The sequence below is a fragment of the Ambystoma mexicanum genome, chromosome 5q (genome assembly GCF_040938575.1).
Source record: "Ambystoma mexicanum isolate Mex_15411 chromosome 5q, UKY_AmexF1_1, whole genome shotgun sequence".
Taxonomy (NCBI): Eukaryota; Metazoa; Chordata; class Amphibia; order Caudata; family Ambystomatidae; genus Ambystoma; species Ambystoma mexicanum.
The window spans coordinates 87,380,313-87,404,502 of record NC_090933.1 but is presented as its reverse complement, the minus strand read 5'-3'; the positions used below and the strand labels follow the sequence as shown (position 1 = coordinate 87,404,502).

Sequence of the window (24,190 nt, the reverse complement as noted above, 5' to 3'; positions counted from 1 at the left end):
ATAGTTCATTACTCAGACACCCATTAAAGCTGCAGATTCACTATTGCTTGATTCACACTGGGTTTGCCCAACACAACCGTAAATGAGTGAACACCCTGGATTTCCTAACGCAGCAGTACATGAGTGCATACACTGTGTTTTCTCAGCACAACATTCCAAAAACATTCGCTGCTACTTATCTTATGTCTGGGAGCCCCTCGGGACTTCCCAGACGAAATGCGACCCGCTGTAAATCACTCCCAACAATGTAAGCAATCACTGTGCATTTCCCCGTACTTATCTTTGGTCTGGGAGCCCCACGGGACTTCCCAGACAATGACCATAAAGCTGTGATCCTTATCTGCACTCTCCTGCTCCTTCTGAAATGCTGCCGTCTATAGTTCATGCAGTCCTGCTCTCCATCGTTCCACTCCGCACGTGGCCTGCCTGCCTCCACGCTGAATCGGAATAAGCCACACCTACACGCTGCCGTTACCAGTTAATATGCTGTCCTTAATCCCAGACAGCTGGCCAAGCGCGCACGTGTTGAACTACACGCAGACCCAGAGAATGCTGGGAATTGTAGTTTCTAGACCTTCCCAGTTTAAGAGGCATATCTAAACACTCGTCTTTGCCAGTCCTGACACGCTCCTTGCGCAGGAAATCCAATCCCTGCTGGAGAAAGGCGCCATAGAACTGGTGCCTGTAGCGGAGAGGAACAAGGGATAGTATTCCCCTTATTTTTTGATTTCCAAGAAAGACGGGGGATTGAGACCCATCATGGACTTGCGCGGTTTGAACAAACTCCTCAGGAAGGACAAGTTCAAGATGGTTACTCTCTCTCTCACAAGTCCTCCAGGCCCTTCAACTTCAGGACTGGTTGGTGTCTCTCGACCTCAAGGATGCTTATTTTCATGTGCCGATACTTCCAAAGCACAAAGTGCCTGAGGTTCACGGTTGGCGACTTGCACTTTCGGGTCCTGCTGTTCGGATTGACCTCCGCCCGAGGGTCTTCACCAAGCTCATGGTAGTGGTGGCAGCGCATCTCGGAAAGGGGGGATTGACGTCTACCCCTACCTGGACGATTCGTTGATCAGGGCGCGCTCTCACGAGCAAGTCCTGGATCATCTGTCCGTCACCTGCCACTCCCTCCACAAGCTGGGCTTCTCCCTCAACTTAAAGAAGCCCCATTTGACGCCAACTCAGAGGCTCCAGTACATCGGAGCAGTGCTCGACACATCCCTGGGGCTGTGTTTTCCTCCCCACGTGAGGGCTCATCACATTCAGCATATGGTGCACAAGTTTCAGCTTGCCCAGGGTCTCCCAGCGTTCGAGTTCTTGAGATTGCTCGGCCTCATGGCATCCTGCATTCTTCTGGTGCCAGAGGCCAGGTTGCGGATGAGATCTTTGCAATGGGCACTCAAGCTCCAGTGGTCTCAGTCCTCCGGCAGGATGTCGGACCCGGTTCAGGTGCCGTCCTCGGTCACCCAGGACCTTCTTTGGTGGGCCGTCGAAGGCAGTCTGATGAAGGGGGCTCCTTTTTGGCTACCCTTGCTGGAGGTGACAGATCGTGATGGACGCATCCTTCACGGGATGGGGAGCTCATGCCAACGAGTTGACAGTCAGCAGTCGTTGGTCTCCGTCGGAGTCCAGACTCCATATCAATCTGTTGGAGCTGAGGGCCATCAGGCTTGCCCTGAGGGCTTTTCTGCCGACTGTGCGAGGAAAGAATGTCCTGACGGACAAGACAGTGCCCATGCACTACCTCAACAAAAAGGGGGGGCAGGGTCACTTCCTCTGTGCAGGGAGGCGATGCAGCTCTGGTTCTGGGCCATACAGCAGGAAATTTTGATCTCGGCAGTTCATCTGGCCGGAGACGAAAACGAGACGGCGGACGCTCTGAGCAGGCAGAGCACGATCTTTCACGAGTGGGAGCTGGCTCCGATTCTCCTGGAGATCTTTGCTCTTTGGGGGACCCCTCAAGTGGATCTCTTCGCCTCCAGTGTCAACCGAAAGTGCGAAAGGTTCTGCTCGTGAGAATTTCCTCCAAGAGGAGCCTTAGGAGCCGCGTTCGTGGTGGAGTGGTCATTCCCACTGCTGTATGCGTTTCCTCTGGACCCCGTCATTCTGCAAGTGCTGCGGAGGTTACGGAGGTTCGGTTCCTGGATGATCCTCATTGCTCCGGCGTGGGCCTGGAGGACGTGGTACCCAGAACTTCTCGATTTGTCCATCTGCCCTCCACGTCGTCTTCCCTACCGAGACAATCTGCTCTCACGGGAGGGGGGGGTCAGGTTCTCCATCCAGAGGTCAGATCCTTCAGCCTTCACGCTTGGTTTCTGAAAGGTTGAGGTATAAGGATTGGGACCTTCCTGAAGACGTGATGGAGGTGTTGCTTTCGGCCAGAAGGCCTGCAACGAAGTCCCTGTACCGTTGCCGTTGGCGAAAGTTCTACGACTGGTGCAGGGTTAAGAATGTGGATCCTTTTTCATGTGACATTCCTAGGGTTCTGTCTTTTTTGCTTTCTTTGGCCCACAGGGGCCTACAAGTGGGTACCATCAAAGGTTACCTGGGGGTGCTGTCCATATTTAAGCGCTCGTCTGAAGAGTGTTCTTATTTTAAAATTCCTTTAATTTCTCAGTTTCTAAAAGGGCTCACTAATATGTTCCCTCCATCACCTTTCCAGGTGCCCGGTTGGGATTTGAACTTTGTCCTCAAGTTTCTGATGGGTGCTCCGTTTGAGCCTTTGCATTCATGCCCTTTGAGACTGTTAACTCTTAAAACTGTATTTTTGGTTGCGGTCACAGGCACTTTCAGTTAAGCCACCCTTCACTGTATTTCAGAAGGACAGGGTTGTCCTTAGAGTTCGTCCTTCCTTTCTTTCGAAGGTGGTGTCGGAATTTCATTTAGGCCAGAAGGTTGTTCTTCTGGCATTTCATCCTCCTCCACATCCTGGTAAGGAAGAGGAGAGGCTCCGTAGGCTCGATCCTAGGAGAGCTTTAAGCTTTTATATTTCACGCATGTCCCGGGTCATAGTGGACGATCAACTCTTCATTGGTTACGCTGGAAAGCGTTTGGGACAAGCTGTGACTAAGCAGACTTTGTCTCGCTGGATTATTCCGGCTATTTCTGAGTGTTACCGCTTGGCGGCTAAGGACTCACCGGTCGGCTTGCGGGCCCATTCTACCAGGGGTATGGCTGCCTCTACTGCCCGACAGAGGGGTGTTCCAATTCGTAACATCTGTGATGCAGCCACCTGGGCTTCGATCCATACTTTTGTACGTCACTACTCCCTCGATTCCATCCGTGGGCAGGATCCGCCTTTGGCAAGGCGATCCTTTGCTCCGCAATTTGATTGGGCATTCTACATTTCTTTTCCTAAATTCTTTTCCCACCTCCTTGCATTGGTACTGCTTTGGGAGTCTGTCATAGATATGGAATACGTCAGAGGACCCAATCCCCTCGAAGAACTCTCTTACCTGCTAACGTTCTTTCGATGGGATGGTCCGACGACGTATTACATATCGCTCCCTCTCTGCCTTCCCCGCTACAGAATTTCTTATGCGATTGCAGCTTACGTTTCCGTAAGGCTTTGTGTGGTCAGACTGGCAGAAGACTGGTGCCACACGTTCTGGGAAAAAACTACAACTGAGGCTACGGGCGTCGTGCGTCCTACTTATAACATCCAGTGACGTCGGCCATCGGAGGAAGTCCTCGAGAGCGGCGTATCGACGTCATCGACGCAGGACGCAGACGCAGAAAGATTTTCCGAAGCAGCACATCTGTGGTGATTACTGTCATATATATGGAATACGCCATCGGACCATCCCGTCGAAAGAACGTTACCAGGTAAGAGAGTAACTTGTTCTTCCCTGATCATTCAAATTGGACTATGCAAGCATCATAAGAACTTTTCCCCAGAGCCAGTTCATCAATTTACTTATGTTCTACTCTCGTGTTGAAACAAAGTTTATGTACACCTCTTCTGTTTTCACATCCAATTCAGTGATCCCAATGTCTAATCTAAGGCCTTCCACATGTAAAGATTTCCATGGTTTAGTCTTTTTATGCCCTTTTTTTGCAGTCTAGTTAATTCCAGAATTCTGTTTTGATAGAAGAAACTTAAGCAACAGCTCGAAACGGATAACATTTTTATTTCAAACCTCTTAATAGCAGCTTCCAGGAAATACATCAAAATTATTTTCTAAATTGTAAAATATAATTTAAACAGAAGTCTTTTGATTTGTCAAATTTGATCCCTCCGTATTTAAGACGCCTAATGTTGTTTTAATTATCTATGAATCGGCCAAATTTGGATTGGTTTCTGGTTTGGTGAAGATTCCCCCAGCCCCTTTTACAGGATTAACTGATGGGGATTGGAAAAAGCTGTGAAAAATGTCCATGACACTCTTGAGTCCCTTTAGTATAAAGTCTTGGGTAACAGGGTCATCAGCCAGGGATAAGTAATCGGGTTTGATGTTACCCACATGTGGGGTGGATTGAACCCTTTATCCCCATTACATTTCCCTGCTAGTTTAATTGTGTTTAAATGAAATATCTTGGGGCTAGCAAGCAACGATGTTTTCATCCTGTCCGTGTACCAATTTTGCTTGATAATTCCCTCCTATTGGTTAATCTAATTTTAGACTTAAGAGTCCATGTGTGTCACAGATGGCCTCAATAATGCACCTAGTCCCAGAGACGGTTCAAGGGTTTTTTATTAAGTTTTTGGAAAGGGTCTCTCTTGGCTTGGAGAAAGCAAGACCCTCTCTCCAGGCATCCATAGTCCCCAGGTTAGCATATAATGCTTATTTACCCTCAGTGTCTCATTCTGGCTGACTTTGAGGGCATAAAAGCAAACACCTCATCTATCTAACTTCCCTCTGGGGCTTCCTAGGTGAGACCTATACTGCAGTTGAATTGGTTCTAAGGGGTTGTAGGTCTTGTGCCTTGCAGACACGGTTCCACAATCTAGCTCCTACCGTTCATGTTCGATATTCCTTTCCCCATCTGTCACTGCTGTTTCACCCTGCTTGCTACTGTCCTACCAACTCCACCCGCCTCTCCTTGGTCTTCCTCCTCTGTCCCCCTGATGTCTTTTTATACTCTATCGCCACACTGTGTAACTCTTTCCTACTCTCTCCCTTCTGTGCCATTGCTCTCCCCTCCACTCTATTACTATGCTCCATTACTACTCTCCATTGCACTACTATTCTACCCTCTCCTCTCCAACCCCTCTACCCCCACCTTTTACTTGGTTACCCTCCTTTCACTTTGTCACTACCACTCACCCTCTGCACTTTCTCTAACCTTTACACTCCCAACTTACAATCAAAACACAGTGCCACTTACTTTCTCTAACCAATACCTTACCTTCTGAAACTCTCTTCCACACTCTAGTCCACCATACTTCCTCCTTTTGGTCTCTTGATCTGCCACCTCCTCCTGACTTCATCTGAACAACCCACACCTTCCGTTTTCCTATTGCCATTCCTTTTTCCCATTCGCCTACTCTACCTTTCCGATAGGACGAGATTGGTCAGCGGCGGAAGACTACCAATCTTCTGTGCCTGGGAGGTGTCACAAATGCCACAATACATATAAAGGGGGCTAAACCATGCCCATCTTTGGCACAGGTTTGCCTTGCTGGGACAATGGCAGCCCATGTTGGAAAGCGTTCCCATTCGTGTCAGGGGGCCTGCCATGGCTAGGTCCACAGATAGTATTGGAATCTGTCAGGAAGCCCCTCTGCTGCAAGTTTGTAATAGTCCACGTTGGAGAGTTCCTTCACAGCTGCTGCATCGCCGCGTACTATGGGGTCAACTGGCAGTGTGCAGCGTTCCTTGCAGTCGCCCGGGCCCTGTGCTTGATGCCACCCTTTCTGCCGGGTGGAGTGATTTGATGATTGGAGTAGTCTGCTTGAAGGCTCTGGTGGGGTGCTATCTTGTGGATGCCCCCGCCCCCAGACCTTGCTGTAGGTTGTTTCCTGAGACAGAGGAGGGACCACAACTTGAAGAACATATCTACCTCCCCGATTCTGTTAATCCCATGCCTGATCGAAGCCAGCATAGCCTACAAATAGAAAATCGAACTCGTAAGAATGAGCGGATAAAACTGAATAGAATGAACATCCTTTTATTATTACAAGCAATACCCCAGATAAATTCAATCACCTCCAGAGACATTAAGCTTGGCACATTTGTAGACCATGCTCGATTAGACAGAGCATTACTGGGTTTATGGGGCAGATGTATGATGGAAAAAATACTCTCGGTGGGGGGGGTGGGGGGAGAATCCTGCTAACTTTGGAATTTAGCTGTAAACCAATAGAATCAACAGAGAAAGTGGAGGCGTCAACCTGGAGAAGGAATTAAACTAACTTTGCATTAATAGAGAACTGTGAAGTAGGACGACAGGGGAATTTAAGCCATGAATCAACTTATGCAAAGATGACGGACATCTCCCATTCCACCGCGAATATGATGAAATCTCGTCCAACACTAGTCTAGACGCACATCCTTGTCATAACCATCAACGGAAAAAGAAACTTAATGGTCCATATGTACTTGGAACACAAGAGGGAACAGTCACCTATTCAATCAGCCATTACAGGAATTGGAATTAATTAACATTGTTTGCCTACAAGAAACGTGGCTGAGGGAAACGCCAAGCTGTGATGGTTTCACTACTTTTCTGAATCCCGCTATAAAAAGAACACAGAGAAGACCTTCGGCGGGACTTTTGACCTTGATTAAAACCTCACCACAATGGTCTATCATAAGCAATAAAAACATTAACCCATGGACGCAAAACACCATAGTCCAAATCCAGCAAAACCAACACATCAACAGTGTGAAGAAACTTGACCGACTGATATCAATCATGAACATATACTCGGACCCCGTAACCCTGAACGACAACACGTTTCTAGATGGGGTATTTCTAACTATTGATGGAACAATTGCAGTGTACCGCCAGGATGAAATCATCATCTGCGGTGACCTAAATATCCACTTATATACAAAGCTTGGGGAACGAATGGAGCATGCAGATCTATCTACCCATGCTAAGAGGTGGCAGAAAGAAATCAGCGTGCAAAACCTCTTACAAGTTGAACAGCCCAAAGATCATTTGAATGCAACTATACTGACGTGGGCATGAGGCAACTCAACGGCTATAATAGACTACATATACCTATCAGTAGAGCTAATCGAATCATTTATGAAAATAACAAGTGACCCAACAAGTGGTGACCACCATCAGCTGATGGTCAAAGGACACGGGTTGGGCGATTCCAGCAAGCTTGACCCATGCCCACAGATGGAAGTCATTGGTGAAAATTGTAGACTACGCATGACCTATGCACAAACAAGGGATGTGACGAAGCTTATCCAGCTACCAATGACGACCGATGCAGAGAAACTCAACTATGAAGTCAGGCCCAGTACAAAAGGGGCACACCCACGCACCACACCCCCTCCCACACCAAGATGATTCCAATAGTAGTAGCATTACTGGAGCTGGAGGACTTGCTTGCATTGCCACAACATCAACAACAACAACAGCCGCCACCACAGAGGAGACGCAGGAGGAGAAGGAGGGTGAGACGGGCCCAGCATGCCCCACCAGTGCAGCCACCATTACCACCCCGGCAGCCCACAATGCCTCGCATCAGAGCTAGTCCATTCAATCTAACCCCTGAGCAGATCCACAACCTGTACCTGCTTGACCGGGACACCATCACCACCATAGTGGACCTGATACACGACGACATAGTGAGCCTCATAGAAATACGCACCGCCATCTCCCCTCTATTGAAGGTAGTGTCTGTGCTCCACTTCCTTGCCACAGGCATCTACCAGCACACAGTGGGGCACATGCATGGCATATCACAACCCTTATTTTCCCGGATTCTGAACCAAGTGCTGGATCCCCTCCTCAAGCACACAAGGGACTACATAGCCCTACCAGGGACTCCCCAGGAGATATTCGATAAAATGTTGCCTTTCATGCACTGGCAGGCATGCCAAATTGTGTAGGTGCCCTCGGCTGCACTCACATGGAGTTGGTGGTCCTGCATGCCATAGAGGTGGTGTATCGCAACCGCAAGCAATACCACTCCATCAATGTGCAGATGGTATGCGACGCCAGCAAGATCATCGCACATTGCTGTGCCCGATATCCCGGATAAACTCATGACTCTATGGTCTTGCGGAACTCCACGCTACCAGGCATCATGGAGCGACATGCTGGACGACGTGCCTGGCTGCTTGGTGAGTTGCCTGACTGGGCCATGGCAGTGCATCGGGGTTGTGAGGTGGGTGGATGCATACTCCACCTGGGTGGGAATGGGGTGGGGGTGCATACTGCACCTGGGTGGGAATGAGGGATGGGGGGTGCATACTCCACCTGGGTGGGAATGGGGGGGTGGATGCATACTCCACTTGGGTGGCAATGTTGATGTTACTGCACGATGTGCACATCACCGAACATAAGCATCAGAAACAGTACAAGACACCCAAATCCCATAGTGATGAAGTAAGGGCGACACCTATCACTACATGTCTAACAGGTAATCAGCCCACATCCCACAACACATTCACCACTCGTCAGCGGCCCTCACCCACCGTAAAGCCATCCTGCACCATGCAGTGCATATGCACTATGTTGCTGTCTCCAGAATATCACCACACAGGACAATCATCCCTGGGAGTGCATTGAACTGAACCAACTAGGGATTCCACAGTGTGTCACCGGGTCGGCACAGCCATAGGAGTGCTGCATGTCACCATAGGAATGATCAGCGCAGAATGCCCAATATTGTACAGACTACTGCCAACGCCCCCTACTAGTTTTTTGCATTTATCGTTTGTAATAACTGGCCCCCGGGTCTGTGTTAACAGGCATTGGCAATGCCAACAGTTTGGGGTTTTGTGTAGGCATGGGAAAGGTACTTCCCAGGCGCTGCCGTAGTGATATTAACTGGTCATTGATGATGGTGGGTGCAAAATGATGCGAGCACCTGGTAAACAGCAGTGCCTGGCAAATTCCTAATATGTATATGCCAATGCTTGCTTTTTAACAGGACTTCAGTGAAGGACACTAGGGCTTATAAATGGAGTGGCTGAAGGCAGACCTGGGTAAGACTTTATATACACACCAGTATCGGTTTTACAGCTACAATTAAGTTATCCACTCTCGGACTGCTTTGAAAAAACACAGGCACAGTTTGATGTTAAGGCTTGACTAAAGCAAGCCCAGAGTTCCCATGAGGAGGTGTTTTGGATGGGGGAGGAGCAGGAACTGTGTGGGAATGGCCGTAGGGCTTAGAACGGCAATGAGCAGTCAATGGGTGGGCAAACAACCAAACAGAACTGTGTAAATGCTACTAGCAGCAAGCAGAGAACCCAAGACTAGGTCCAGTCGATAAACCCAAACCCAAAAAGATTTTTTACTGTGGAGTGGAAGCAACCTTGTTCTATTCTTTTCTTTCATGAATAGACTTGAGTCCACCCCACAGTAAAAAAAATCTTTTTGGGTTTGGGTTTATGAACTGGACCTAGTCTTGGGTTCTCTGCTTGCTGCTAGTAGCATTTACACAGTTGTGTGTTGCCTAATCTTTTGTGTGAACATTACTACTTAGGGCAATACCCTGTCAATTGGTAGAAATTGCGCCATTGTTTACTTAAAACCAAACACCCACAAGCTTTGTGTCCCTCCTCATACGCCATTTCTCCCTCTAGCTGTCCTTTAATGCAATAGTTTCGTCTTGCAGATGGCGCTAATAGTGCAAACTAACATTTTTGCAATGTCCTCTGCTCGCTCTGGTTTGTTCCTATTCTTAGCCCTTACCCCACCTGCTACAAATGATCCAATCCAACAATTCTCTTTTGTAAAGGCACCTTATCATAGGACTGCCTATACCCTGTTATTGCCTACTTTTTAAGTCATTTCTGTTTGAAAAAACATTTTGTTCTCAAATACAAATCTAGGGCTGCCCTGGCAGCTTCTTTAGCCATCCCATGCTATCTTCCCCCTCGTTCCTACAACAGTACTCTTATAACAATGCCATGTTTTTGTAGTGCTTCATGACGAATCCTTCACCTTCTAAGTGATGTCCTAAATAAGTTAAGTGCCATTAAATTGTCTATTAATAAATGCACGATTTATTGTTCCCAGATAAATAACTTAAATTGTTGAATCGCCCCTGCCGGGTTCAAACTCGCAATGCCTGGGCTAGACCCATCTGAGGCAAGTGCTTACTCGTGAGCTAGTCCCCCTGGTTGTGTTGCATATGTATTCCTCTCTGAAAACGATTTCACCTTTCCTTCAACTATCATTGAAAATATAATGCATTTGCAGTTTTCATCGCTTCCTGTGTGCGGAACGGAAGGACAAAAAATCTGGAACACTCTTATTTTCTTCCCCTAACAAGGGACTACATTAGTCGAAACACTCCTCTGAGCTAGCGATGCTCGCTTTCACGGTCTGCATGCAGACTCTTAAGGTTCACTGGCTGGCATGAAGCCAATGAATGGCTCCTTGTATCCAAGTGTTTGAAGCTGCAGTTCTTCTTTTTTTAATTAAAGTACATCTGTAACTCGCTATCCTATTAAAGGCTGCTTACAAATTGCTCGGCTCTGCTATACAACTTGCACCACGCCTTACACCAAGGCCCCAGTACCAGCAAGGCATCTGTCTACACACAGCAGTATTTTGTTCATCCAGCACTGGTGGGGCTGCCGAGAGCGCTTACGCAAGAGGATCCCTTTTCACCGGACTGCCATGTGGTACTTGTGGTCCTGCCATGCCAGTGTACCATCATCTTTGCATGGGAGCACATGTGTTGCTCACACTACATGGATGGAAAGTAGCTTTTGTGGCTGTCTAGAAGAGTGAGGCTGACACTTTGTCTGATATCCCGGGGATTTGTATGGTCTTTCTGTGACCTCCCACACACAGATGGGCCTCCTTGAGAGCCCCCTCTGCTTGCCCAAGATGAGACCAGCAAAGTGCAGGTGTTATTGACCAGTTGGGGGGGGTGGGGGGGCAGAGCACTCCTGGGTAAAACTAAACCATGGCACATTGGGTCTAAATTGGCTTCAAAAGCTTTCAAAAGACCTGTACCTGACCTCTTGTTTGCCTACTCCCAAAACCCAATCTGCAGTTTTGGCTCCCCCACCCTCCAGATCACACAAATCATATTGGGTGTAGCCTTCCCACAGAGCACTACACGTATGTAGAGTCATGCCCACATACATAACCCAGCCCTTGGCTTACAATGGCATTTAGTTTGTTATTTTACCTATTTTGAAGACCATGCAAGATTGCACAAGAAACCCTCCGTTTGTCAAACCAACCCATAGCATTTAAAAAGGTGGATTCCTTTTTCAACAAGTTGTCTTGCTCGAAGGCCCAGTGTTGTTGCTCTTTGGGAGACATGGAGGAGGGGCAGGGTAAAGGGGTCGTGCTTCCAGGTACCAGTGTGTCCATCCACTTCTGAGCAAACGTTCACACTTGGCCGTGCCATGATAGATGGCCTGCTCACTCTCGTTTCCATCTGAAAAGTTGCTTGAAGCTAAGCCATGCATCCACTTGTTTCGATCCCTGCCTCGCCGCCCACCGCCAGCCTTATCTTGGAAGAAGCCAGTCTTTCATCCGCTGCCAGGCTATGCAGTGTAGTGGAATAATGCATATTTGAGACAGATGTTTGGCAGCCAATGCATTGGGCATGCCACAAGCAAACGAGGCCCACCTGCATTGAATTTAGTACAGCATTGGCAAAACTAGAGGTGGTAGCTGAAAGGTTTAGAATGAATCCTAACCTTTGCCATTGCTCCAGGCAACCATCGTTCTTCAGCTTGCCAAACCATTACAGAAAGGAAAAAGACCTATGCAACTCGGGCCTGGTCCCACTGACTGCAAAAGGGGCAGTCCAGCCCGATTTGCTTGGCCGCATCCCTTCTGCTCGAGACTGCAAGCAAACCCAGACCAGTTTCCGCGTCTTCATGCATGCTCAGTGATGTGTCGCTTGGGACCCAGCAGGCTCTGGACCAACGTCTAAGCACACCTGTCACACCTGGTGACTCGCATGTTCTTTGCAGGCTGAAGAACGATCGTTTGTGGTGGTTGCGCAGTGTGATGCCAGAGATTAAGATTAATTGTAGGCCTTTCAGCCATGACCTCATGGATCTGAAAGCCTGCACCTTCCGAAATCTGCTGCTCACCTGCACTGGTGCCTTTTCATTAACTGGTGGTAATGTTTCTTTGAGGGCCCAAATGTAATAAGTAACCCAGCAATCCGTTTTTATTTTTTTGTTTTTTTCTTCAGTTAACTTGCTTGCATCCGGTAAAGACCACTGATGCATCATATGTTATGTATTGAAAAGGGTCGTTAAGAGGAGGGGTGAGGCACTTGCCCACAAAACCACTTGAATGTCTGATCAGGAGTCCTTTGAAATTGCTTGTTAGGCTTGTGCTGTACATAGGAAGTAATTATGCAGGATACATTATAGGAAACGCTGCGCTCTTGGGTTATTTTCCAGGTGTTCATGATTAAATGATTGATGTTCTGAGAGGCAAATCTTTATGGGTGGGTGCGAACAATTCCCCCATTCACGGAGTTGCTGGTTGGATCGCACACTAGGGGCCTGATTCACAGAGCATTTTCCAATAGGACTATCCCATTATAAAATGCTTGCATGAATCAGGCCGGTTTGCATCACTGGATTGTACAATAAATAGCTCGGTAGTGTGTGCACATGTGTGTAAACTGGCTGCCAGACTCCCAGTAGGGAACACGTTGCCTTTCGTCTTTCCGAGGTCTCTAAAAGTACTGGTGTGTTAAGAATGACTCATTTCAAAGTACCATTTAATTCAAGTGCCAAACGAACATGTCGTTTTTTGCTGTGTGCTGTATAAATGGTCCCAATTCTCCGTTTTCCTGGGACTTGAGGTTGTAATATTTGCTTTACTTCTTGGCACATGCCTTGGCAATCTTATTTGCTCGGTGGTGTGCTCTCCAGCTTCGGCGATTAAATGCAGGTACAGTCACGCTGTGTAAACATTCGGCGTCCGAAGTGGGTGGGTCCTGGAAGCCAGTCACTCTGTGCTGCGCAGCCCATCCCACTTCACGGAGCAGAAAAAAAACCTCTTTTCAGAAGTTGCTGCTACAGGGAGTGACTTGTAGCAGGATATGTCACAATGCGCGTACACCTTGATGAGCAAGCCGCGTGTTGCCTGTGGCCTTGGATCGAGTTCCTGTTGGTGCAGCGCTCCTGCGCACCTCACTTAAACACGTTGCTTAGTCGCCTATGGCTTAGTCACATGCCCTTTTGTAAATCTTATTTTAATTCGTAGTTTGGCGCTGGTTTGCTTACCTTTTTGGTCCAAATGAGGTAGGTCTGTGTGTTGGGGCTCGGGGGCGGGGGTTGTGAATGCGTTGTCCAAGGTGCAGACAGTGCTTTAACTGGAAAATGAGACGACGTGCCTGTGCTAACCAATCTAGCTTTAAGTGGCAACTGCGCCCCAGCATGGTGTACTGTTGCGTCTTGTCCCCGACCCGTTTCTCTTAATCTCACGTTGTCCCCATGTTTTAGTTATTGCTCAAATATTCCGTGTCGCTCGTTGTCTCGCTCTTCGTGACTGGCTCTCCATTTGTTCCCTCTGTGTTTGTCTCTCTCTCTCCCCTTGCTACGCCCCTCCCCGCCGCCCTGGTCTTTGCAGCGCTTTGATTCGCCATGAACGTCTCCTTTAAGACTGCGGGCCCTGGGCGCATGTCACCTGAAAAATCGGCCACGCTGAACAATGAGGCGCACACCTCGGCTTCAAATACGACCGCCCAAACAAGCTGCGGCGCAGGTTTTTGAGTGCAGCCTGCCTTGCCTATGTTTTGGTGGGAAATTAAAACACATTTTCGTAGACCAGAGCTGTGTTGATGCCAGAAAGTAGTGCCCATGCTTTCCGCGCAGTTCTGTGCTCATTTGTACACAAGAAAGCTAGGGTACTTAAAAGGCACAGGAGGCACTTAACACAAATTTAACTGAAAGCAAAAGGCCAATCGAATCAATAGAATACTGTCAAAACCACCAGCATGCCTGGAAGAATGGATTTGAAACACGAGTCGCATGTTCCCCAGGTTGTACCTGTTGTTTTTTTGTTTGTTGGTAAAATCGTTTTTTTTTAATAATAAAAAAAAACCTAATACATTCAAAGATAATAAAGTGAATTCATTACATTTTTAAAAAAACAAAGAAGTTTGAAAGTCGATACTAAAACGAATGTTACAAATTCTAAAAATGAAAAAAGGTCCACATACATAAATGATTACATCGATTTAACATTGCTTTAAGATCTGCCAATTCATTTGATTCTATATTAGCTTTTTTCAGGTATTGCACAAATCTTATAAGCAGCATTGATGGTGTACCTTGTAGCATATATGACCACACATTCTCATTCTCCAGATGTTCAACACAGTACAAAACAACTGAAGTAGTCTTCTCAAATAGTCTGAAGTGCTGGATAGATGCTCTAGGGATTCATTGGGATCTTGGCAAAATCTACAAATTGCATTTTCTTGTAGACCTCTAATATATAGAACTGATCCTGTATGTAACAAATTAAAGCGAAATCACATGAAGGAGTCACTGAAGTGTCTATCTGGGCATTGCCTTGGGTAGAGCGGTAATACTCCCCTTGTTTTGCACTCTAGGCTAATTTCTTTTGTTAATTTAAATCTTCCTCTCTCGTAGTATTCATCCAATCTGTATCTAGAACCTTTTCTTTTTTTATTTTTTTTTACTTTCTCTGGATAAAGACACAGCATCTCAGTTGATATATGAAAGGTGTCCATTATTTGGTGACAATGTTGGGAGAAAAAGTGGAATGGTTTTCCTATTCAGTTCTTCATTTGCGTTCCGATAACAGCATACAGGGAATCGGGGGAATTTTTAGCTTTCGAAATAGGTGGTGCTTCTTCATCTGTACCAACGACAGGATAGAATTCATTCCTAATTCGAAGTGGAGGATACATTGGGGGAGACACAAGCAGGAAGAGAGAGCACCATCTTTCAAATCTTTCCTTCCATTTGTTTAGTTCCATTTTTCCTAGTTGATTATAGATTTCTAGTCTATATATTAAAGATGGAACCATTTTTCTGGTATAAAATTGTATGAGAGGTTGGTGGGTAAATCAACAAAATGTTTTGGGTTGATGTATTTCGTTTGTCCTATGTATTGGGTCCCTCTTCCCCACCGAGCTGCCTTCCCAATCCTAGATTCTGCGGGTCTAAGAAGATAAAATCCCAGATATTTAATTCGCAGGGTGACTACTATTGTAGATAAATCAATTTTCCAACTAAATGCGCTTTCTTGTTTTTTTTCCTGGTGTAACATATGTTCGATTTGGATGGATTGATTCACAGGTAATTCAGGTTCACATATTGTGAAAAACTGTTCAGTAATCTCTGTAGACCAATTGGGGTTCTGTTTTACAGCAATATTTCGTCAGCATACGCGACCGACTCTGTTCTCCTGCTCTTTTTGGGGCGATAAACGATGCTTTCTCAAGAGCGTCACCCACATCTGAAAGATCTAAATTGAAGAGGCAGGCAGCCAGGATGCACCCCTGCTTGACTCCTCAATCTGTTTTTATTGGCTTAGATACTTCAGTGATTGCTCGTAAACACACTCATTTGGATTAGAATGTCGAGCAGCTGAGATGGAATTCCCCGGACAAATAACTATGCCTACAACCCTGCTCTATCCACCTTGTCGAATGCTAGACTAAAGTCGATACTGGCTACATCAAGTGGGCAACTCTCTCCTATGCATGCTTTGTCAATCATTGACTGTATGCATAATCCACTGGCATCAGTACCTGTTCCTTTTCTGAAGCCAGTGTGGTATCGGGAGAGTCTTCCCGACGAGGGAACCCATTCTTCCAGGCTCTTCGATACACATCAGGTGAATATTTTACTCTCCATCGAGGAGTGCGATGGGACGATAACTCGCAGGATGCAGTCTGCTGCCTTTTTTATAAATGGGAACGATAACTGAGGAGGACTGAGTTAGGAAGGCCCTTTCTGTCCAGTAAATGTTCTTCATTGTTTTTAAGTAGCGCTAATCATAGAGTCTTTATTATTTTATACCTAAGAGTCTTCCTTTCTTGAATTTCTTTTATATATGTATGAGGCCGATTAGAATACAATTTAGCTGAATTGCCATTTAGAGCAGACCTCGTTTTTTCAATAACAAATGGACAAAAATTCTTCACCGATAAGTTTTTTAGTTCAACTGCATAAGTGGTGAAATACCAAAAATCTTCAATTACCCTATTAATATTTTCCATACATCATGCATTACGCACAAGTCTGTTCTTCTTTTGGTTTAAGGTTACATTTTTACATTGAGACGTCTTGGGCGATTTCAACATTTTTAAATGTAATAGTATTAAATCATGGTCGCTAGCGAGATTATGTGTAGGTACCATTTGGATTGCAAGTTAGAATATATTTTCGGAGACTATGATATACTCATTAATTATTAGTTGATTGTCCAGTTCAATTTCAGCCGTAATTGTTCGCTGAGGGCCCTCAAACTCTTTTAGGTCTATGGTTGGTTTCATATTGGGTGCTTCGCAGCAGGGAAATGCAGCAGCCATTGAATCAAAGAGTTACTTGGAGGGAGGGCCTCTCAATCCTAAAAGGTCTAGACTAGTTGGAGTTCCGAATGAGGTAGAAAATTTGATGCTATATTGACCTTTGTTTGCACCTGTCTCAGAGTTCTCAAATATAAATGGATGAGGATTGTAGTCACTCCGCTCGGGCGCATCTTTCATGGTAGAGTTAGATTCCTTTGTTCAGTCAGTTACACCAAAGTTTATGTTCCTATAGTCCTCCATTTCGTGCTCCCTCTTCTTTCAGGCACTGGTGATAGCTGCGCAGAAAGTTCATTCTCACTCGTGTTTTATCTTTGACTAGTTGTGCCTGCAAAAAACACTTTTACAAATGTTCGTGCTACAACCTTTTTTTCTCTTTGTAATTATTTTCTTTTGGGGTTCTTTTACACTAAATGCCCTTCGAAGATGTTCTTTCCTGAGATTCGACAGTCGCTGTTGGTCTTTCGGCAATAGAGATGTCTTTATCATTCTGATTTTGTAAGTCTCTGATTTCTTCCTCTGTGTGCAATTAAAATTACTATCAGTGGATGCGATGTAATTTTTACCACCTGGTCTTTTGTTGGGACCTTTATTGGTTCTCTTGGTGCATTCTGGCCTTTGCTGGGACCCCACTCTTAAATTTTCATGTTTAGATCGAATAACATACAGGTGTGTTCTAACTTCATCCCAAATGTTATTGTTCAATGTAACGGATGAGCTTAAGACCATTTGGGCTGTGGGACACTGTCTCCTTGTAGTCCCATGTCAAGAGCCATAGAGTCAATGTGTTCAATTAGACTCCAGTCATTCATATCATTTTCTGTATTAAAGTCATGCATATGAGCCCCGTCAAGGGCTGCTTTGGATATCACTCACTTTGGTTTTATGATGATATTTGAATCGGCGACTTAGAAGTATTCTTTGATCGCCCAGCAATCAGACGTATTTGGGGATGAGGGGATGAACTGTGACCCTGAAGTTTTGAGAGAGCATTATAAGTTGGTTTAGGGTGTTTGGGGCACGCTCCTACATGCATTGCCTCATGCTCTTCTAGGGTCGCATAGGTTTCTTGATCTTGTAGGCAAGATGGATGTTTGGATGGAACTCCTAGATTAGACATTAGGACTGTCACCATTTGATCTTCCTTTGAGGTTAGGGTCGGACACTGCACTTCTGAGTCTAGTTTGACAAATTCTCCCACAGATTGGGGTGTATTATACAGCGCACCAGTTGCGCAGATGTTATCAGATCTTTCACATAGATTTGTGCAGTTGGCGGGTCAAACAATATAGTTTTGTGTATACACTTTGAGTATGAGGGAAGAACACGGCTCATAGGAAAATATCCCTGCTGTCACCGTTGTTTATAGGCTTCAAAGTATGCAGTATAGAAGGAAAGCACGGCTTAAAGGGAGATGTCCCGACAGTCACTGTTCAAACAGCCTATATTTTCAGTTGAGGCGAGGGCGTGCTCCACAGTGGCACAACTTGCAACAGTACCTTTGTTTTTGCCCGCTACAGGGCTTCCCTCCACTTCTCTCGCCCTCGATGGACCACGGCAGACTTCTGCCCCTTCTGCGCCGCACTCCATCTAGACCAGTGGTCTTCAAACTTTTTTGGCCAGGGCCCCCCTGAGCAAAATTTGGGCAGGTCGGGACCCCCCAGAAATGCCAAATGGACAGTATATATTGCGCGCCGTCACCTGCTCCCATCAAAGTCGCTCGGCTCCCTCATCCCACTCCTACCCAGTCGCTGGTCTCTCCCCACCCCATCACACACCCAGGGCTCTCCCCACTCTGCTCCCATCACTATCCCATGGTTCCCGCCCATTGTGCTCCCACCATAGTCCCTCGGTTCCCCCATCCCGTTCCCAACACAGTCTGAGGGCCAGTGGCGGCTGGTGAATCTTTTTTAAGTGGAGGGGCATTAAGGGGAGGTTCGGGGGGGTTTCCCCCTGTGAATTTTTTTTTAAATAATAGGTTAAAATGTTGCATTGTAGAGCATACTTTTAACAAAAAATGGGTAAATAGCCAAACAGTTTGCAATTGTTGCTGGGAGTCCAGGGGGCAGGCATTGATATTTTATTTCTATCGCGCTCGTACACAAGTGTTTCAGAGCGTGACAAGGCAAGGGAGGGGAACAGAGGAGAATAAAACCGCGATCTTACTAGGCCCAGTGACATTGAGAACGCGCAAGTGTGAGGGGAAAAGTGCATGGAAGGGGGGAGAAGTGGAAAGTGCGAAGCAGAGGAGAAACAGATAAATAACAATAAATAAATAATAAAGGCAACAAACAGTGGTAGTGCAGCCAGCAATTTGCAAGTGCTACGTTTAAGGCAGCAGACAGGGTAGGTCTGATAAGTGCAGGAAGAAAGATGGTTCTCCTCAAGTTTTAGAGTGGCAGGGCGCTGTTCCAGAGGGAGGCCCCAGCCGAAGACTGAGATCTACCCCCAGCTCGTTTCTTTGATAAACGACTGACCCTGAGGGAGTTGGAGGTAGAGGAGTGAAGAGCTCGAGAGGGGAGGTATTTGCGGAGGAATACCTGAAGGTATTTTGGACCCAGGCCCCAGAAAGCCTTGTGGACAAGGCAGAGGGTTTTGAATGATAGATGTCCGGTAAAAAGATACCATCCCTGTCCCCTGGGCCCCACTGGTCCTAACACAATGAACATGATTATGTGTATATGCAAGGCGCTGCACATTCATACAGCAATCACTCTATCATTCACATGAGCATCCATCACCATACACTCACTCATAACGCATCCATACACATGTTTAAATAAAAACAATGAACATAAACGTACCTTCTGCATTGGCCTGTGTGTGGGTGCTGAAACGGCCTGCTCCAGCTGCTCTGTCCGTATGTGCGAGGAGGCGCAGGAGCTCCCCCTCGGACATACAGACATGCAGTGCCCCAGCCAGCATTTCCAATGAGCTATGCAATGCTGGCGAAGCAAAACGCCCCAGCACTTGCATGGCTCAGTGAGCATGTGCGGCTGGGGAACTAAACTGAACTGTCAAAGGGAAACAGTGTTTCCCTTTGACAGTTCAGCCAGCCCAGGAGCACTCCATTAGCTGGATAAAGCAGCTGAGGGAGTGCTCACTGTTTCACTGGGCTGGCTCCTTAGCTCCTCCATAATGGGTGAGGGGCCACTGGGTGGGCGCCTCTTGCCATTATGGATGAGCCGCCAGGCTCGGACAGGCCTATAGGGCAATGCCTGTACCAAAAATGTAAAATGCTAGTTTGGGCCAATCAAAATGGGCCACCATTTTGGCCAATGTGGACCATTTTGATGAGTTACTTAACTATGCAGTTAGTAATGTTGACCATTGTTGCTGAATATATCACAATTTACTTACATTTTAACACAAAGCACCCCTTTGGGTACTATTGAAACAGTGGGCTTCATAACTACTCTGGCGGTAGCTGTGCCGGTAAAACCGGCACGGCTGCCACTGGAGTTGCATCCGGGTCTGGCACCCGCGAATGGGCAATTACTAGGTCATGCCGAGTTAGGCGGACATGATAATTGCCCTTTCGAAGGTGCCGGTAGATCCCCATTCCCATTTGAGCCCCATATGGCTCAAATGGGAATGGGGAGCACGGATGCACCGGCACCGTTAATAACGGTGCTGGTGCATCCGACGAGCTGAGGTTAGACCTGGCGGGGGCTGTCAAGCACCCACGAGCACAACTCTTACTATGGCGGAACGGTAGCAACGGTGCCGGTAGCTTACCAGCACCGTTGTTACTGGTCCGCCATAGTAGTAATGAGGCCCAGTCTGTGACTAAAGGAATGAATATCCATTTACAACTGTGGGCCACTTTTTCATTGTTGCCTGAGACAGTTTCATGCTTCAGCCCGCCCATGTGGGCCACCCCTGCCCATTTCTTCCAATCTAAAAAAAAAAAAAAAAAAAAAAAAAAAAAAATCTTTTTTCATGCTGAGCTCTCAGGGCCCCCCTGGGATGCACCCGCGGACCCCTAGGGGGTCGCGACCCACAGTTTGAATACCACTGATCTAGACTCTGTTGTTTTGTTAGTGCTCACGACTCGCTCCGCCTCCAACAGTAATGACCAGTGAAGCAAGACTCCCAGATCCGCTCACCATGACAGACCGCTTCTGCCACTACCGTGATGGTATTGTCTTGGACAGCAACGTGCTCGGAGAACGGCCACAATGGCGGCTCTGGGGCTGCGTGTCCTCTGCTCGGATTCCTTGCGTATTTACCAGACATTTCACTGCATACTTTTTTACTGCACTTTTCCCCACACAAAATGTGGGATGAGACCGCCCTTCCCCGCTCCACTGCCTCTTGCCTTCCCATGGTTACTCACTCACCACCCCCAGCACGGACTGTACCATAAAATTGTCTTGGGCACCAATTAAGAAGTGGCCCACAGTTGCAAATGGCTATTAATTCCTTTTGTGACACTGTTTGAATAGTACCCAAGGGGAGTTTTTTGATAAAATGTGATGCAAAATGTGCATTTTAAAGAATCTATTGATATGATATGGCATTTGTAACGCGCCTATACACAAGTGTTTCAAGTGTATTCATCAACACTGGGCAAAACAAATGGCCAAAGACACATAGTGAAGTAACTAATCAAACTGTCCCACGTTGGCCAAAAAAGTGGCCCACTTTGACCAAAAACACTGGCCCACAACAGTATGTTGCGTGTTTGGTTCGCCCATGGGTCTATTGCCCAACAGGCCAGTCCGAGCATGACCACCCCCCAACCGCCATACATTTTACAGCAGAAAGGATGTCAATGTATGGTAAAATACTTTGTAATTACATTTCTGGTATATAGGCTGGCTACCCGCTTCTTTCGAGGTGTGCGAAAGGAGACCTGATGCGACACAGCGGGTGGGAGAGAGCAGGCACAGCTTTCCACAGCAAAGAGTGCTGGAGCTTACTTTTTCATGGGACAGTTTAGTGACATATTTTAAAATGCTTCATGGTACACACTTCAATACCAGAACTATCCTTCAGCATGGAGAAGACCCGCTACTCAATATCGGTAAAAATTAGAAATACAGGGCTTGAGGAGCCAGTTAGTACAGGCCCTTTGAAAGCATTGGGGTCAAAGGAATTGCATGACTGTATGTCACGGGTGTAGAGGGTCCCCCACCACACCATGTCCTGGGGGTGGGGGCTATGCTGTCCGGTATGACGTCCTTTCATCGCGGGATGAAATTTCACAGGGTTTTTTGCTATATATAAAATTCATTCTAGTTGTTTTTTGATATTCATTTGAATAGACGTCATCATAGTCCTGTAGTGTGCGTGCATTTGGGACATAATCTGTTTTGGGCACTCAACAAATGTGTTTTTTCCCTCATCTCACATCTGCTCCCAGGCTATATATATATATATATATATTTTTTCTGCGCTAGATGCAGATGCAGATATATGTATATATATATTCATTTTGTTTGAAATATATGTATATATTTAGTGTGGGTATTAGGGAATAGATACAAAATTAAAGGGGATGGGGGCTTGGTTGGGGAATCCCCCAAAAATACAAAAATAAAAATTCGAGTTTTTTCATTATATCCACGGAAGAAAAAAACCTGCAAAATGTCATCCCGCGATGAAATGACCTGGATCTGTGCTGTCCGCCTTCTGAAAGGTGTACTTGGATTTGAGAAAACATTTATTTCTGATGTCGGTATGCACTCTGACAGAAATGTTATGGTGCCACGGGATGGAAGCCTCCGACTCCCTCTGCTCCACTGCACAAGTCAGAATCCAGGAAGCTCTCCCTGCTTTCAAGTTTGTCTCTCAGGGAAGACTCATTCTGAACAGCAGGTAATACAAATAAAAAAAGAAAGTGCGTGTTAGATGTTTGTATGTATGCACACGTGCTTACAAGGGTGTGTTGCGTATTATGTAATGTGTGAGTGTATGATGTATGTATGTATGGCTGGCTGGCTGCGTGCGGGTCCATTTACGAGTGAGTGAATGGTGAATGGTGAGTGAATGAGTGACTGTTGTGTGAATGTGCGCGCGCGTTTGCGCAGGGTCAGTCTCCTAGAAGCAGATATCGACTTTTGCGGGTGTATGGTGGAAGAGCTTGGGAGCGGCCGCTACTAAGGCATTTCATTTTCCTAAAGTAAGTGTTAAGTCACTATACTGGCAGTTTGGTGATGCCAGTGTGGACATGTTTTCTTGTTGTGGCATGGCACTTTTAATAGCCAAGACAATAGGGGTGTGTCCTTGCATGGAGATAGTGCCATATATTTTCAGAGCCAGCCCGGTCATGTTTTTTTAAATACCATCAGTACTGGCATTATGCGCAAAGCAAGCAGAAGTATGTTTCTATATGCGACTACTGACATATATCAGTGCCACCGTCGTGAACGTGCAAGGACACAGCCAGTTTGAAAACGTGTTATACTGGCATATATTTTATATTGTGGGCAAAGGCATCATGAACATGCATTGAGAAATGCTCCTGTGCACTGTTGTTGCTATACATCAACATTTTAACCCACTATTCAAATACTCAGCAAGTAAATATTTTCATACTGTGGTATTTTATGTTTTACTGGTGTTGGTAAAGTCAGCATGAAGAGTATTCTTACATGGTGGTGCAACGGTTGTGCAAGCATTGGTGCAGATTGGTCGATTCTTTAAGGGCAAAGCCAACTAGAGAACGTTTGAATATGGGAATACTGGCATATCCAAGAAGGACGATGTTTTCTTATTCTGTCGTGTACTGTGCATTCTATTACTGGCCATGCACAGTTGGCTGCTACATTTGGGTTTCGGGACTTGTGAGCAAGGCAGAGCCCCCTTTTTTTCTGCGCTAGATGCAGCGTTACGGGATTGACTAAAACGCATACTTCCATCTTTGCCTTAGTACAGCGTGCGGCATGCCCCTGTGGCAGCTTGATCATTGTCTCACTGGAGTGTCGCACGGCTGTAGTTGTTGCCAACAATGCGGGGCGGCCCTCAGGATGGCTCGCAGGGGTTACCCACATTTACGCCACTGCTGTATGTGCCTTGAGATTGAAGTCTCACTACCTTTCATTGGGTGAACTTCTTTCACCCGCGCTTTAGCTCCATAGGTTTCTCTGTGCCGTGTAATTACTTCAGCATTAAGTGCACCGAAAGAGCATTAATGAAGCAATGTCCTGAATTTCTCTGTGTTTTAATGAGCTTTCGATTGAGTCAGCATGTTTTGCCTGTTACTGTTTTCCCGTTCCCACCTTCGCTTCATGCCAGGCATGGCTTTTCATCATGCACGAATGTAACTTTTAAGGAGTACGAGGGAGGAAAAGCTCAGTGTCAAAAACAACCTGTACAAACGCTGCAATTATGATCAAGGCAAACACTTAATCACCGCCTGCCTCAACTTACTAGGTTGAAGCAGATAAGTGTTGCCAAAAACGCAGTTCTGGTGGTAGTGGGTGGGGTTGCGGGAGCATGGCTCAATGCATGCCAGGAGTATATGCAGCGAAGTAAGGCGACCGCAAAGTGGGTGCGGTTGTGCAAGAGACACCGATCCTGCAAGTTCCTTTATTTCGTTCTCGTGGG

The 24,190-nt window shown here is 46.5% G+C and overlaps 1 protein-coding gene across 6 annotated transcripts in view; it reads left to right on the top strand.

Annotated features, from left to right (window-relative positions):
- Positions 1-24,190, top strand: part of PTPN3 (protein tyrosine phosphatase non-receptor type 3) — a 2,254,194-nt gene that overhangs the window by 234,619 nt on the left and 1,995,385 nt on the right. The window contains exon 1 of one of the 6 annotated variants that reach the window (XM_069620562.1): positions 13,238-13,373. The exons of the other annotated variants lie outside the window; for them this stretch is intronic. The gene's annotated coding sequence lies outside the window, so the exon portion shown is untranslated. Of the gene's footprint in view, positions 1-13,237; positions 13,374-24,190 lie in introns of those variants that run through there. 6 annotated transcript variants of the gene reach the window in all.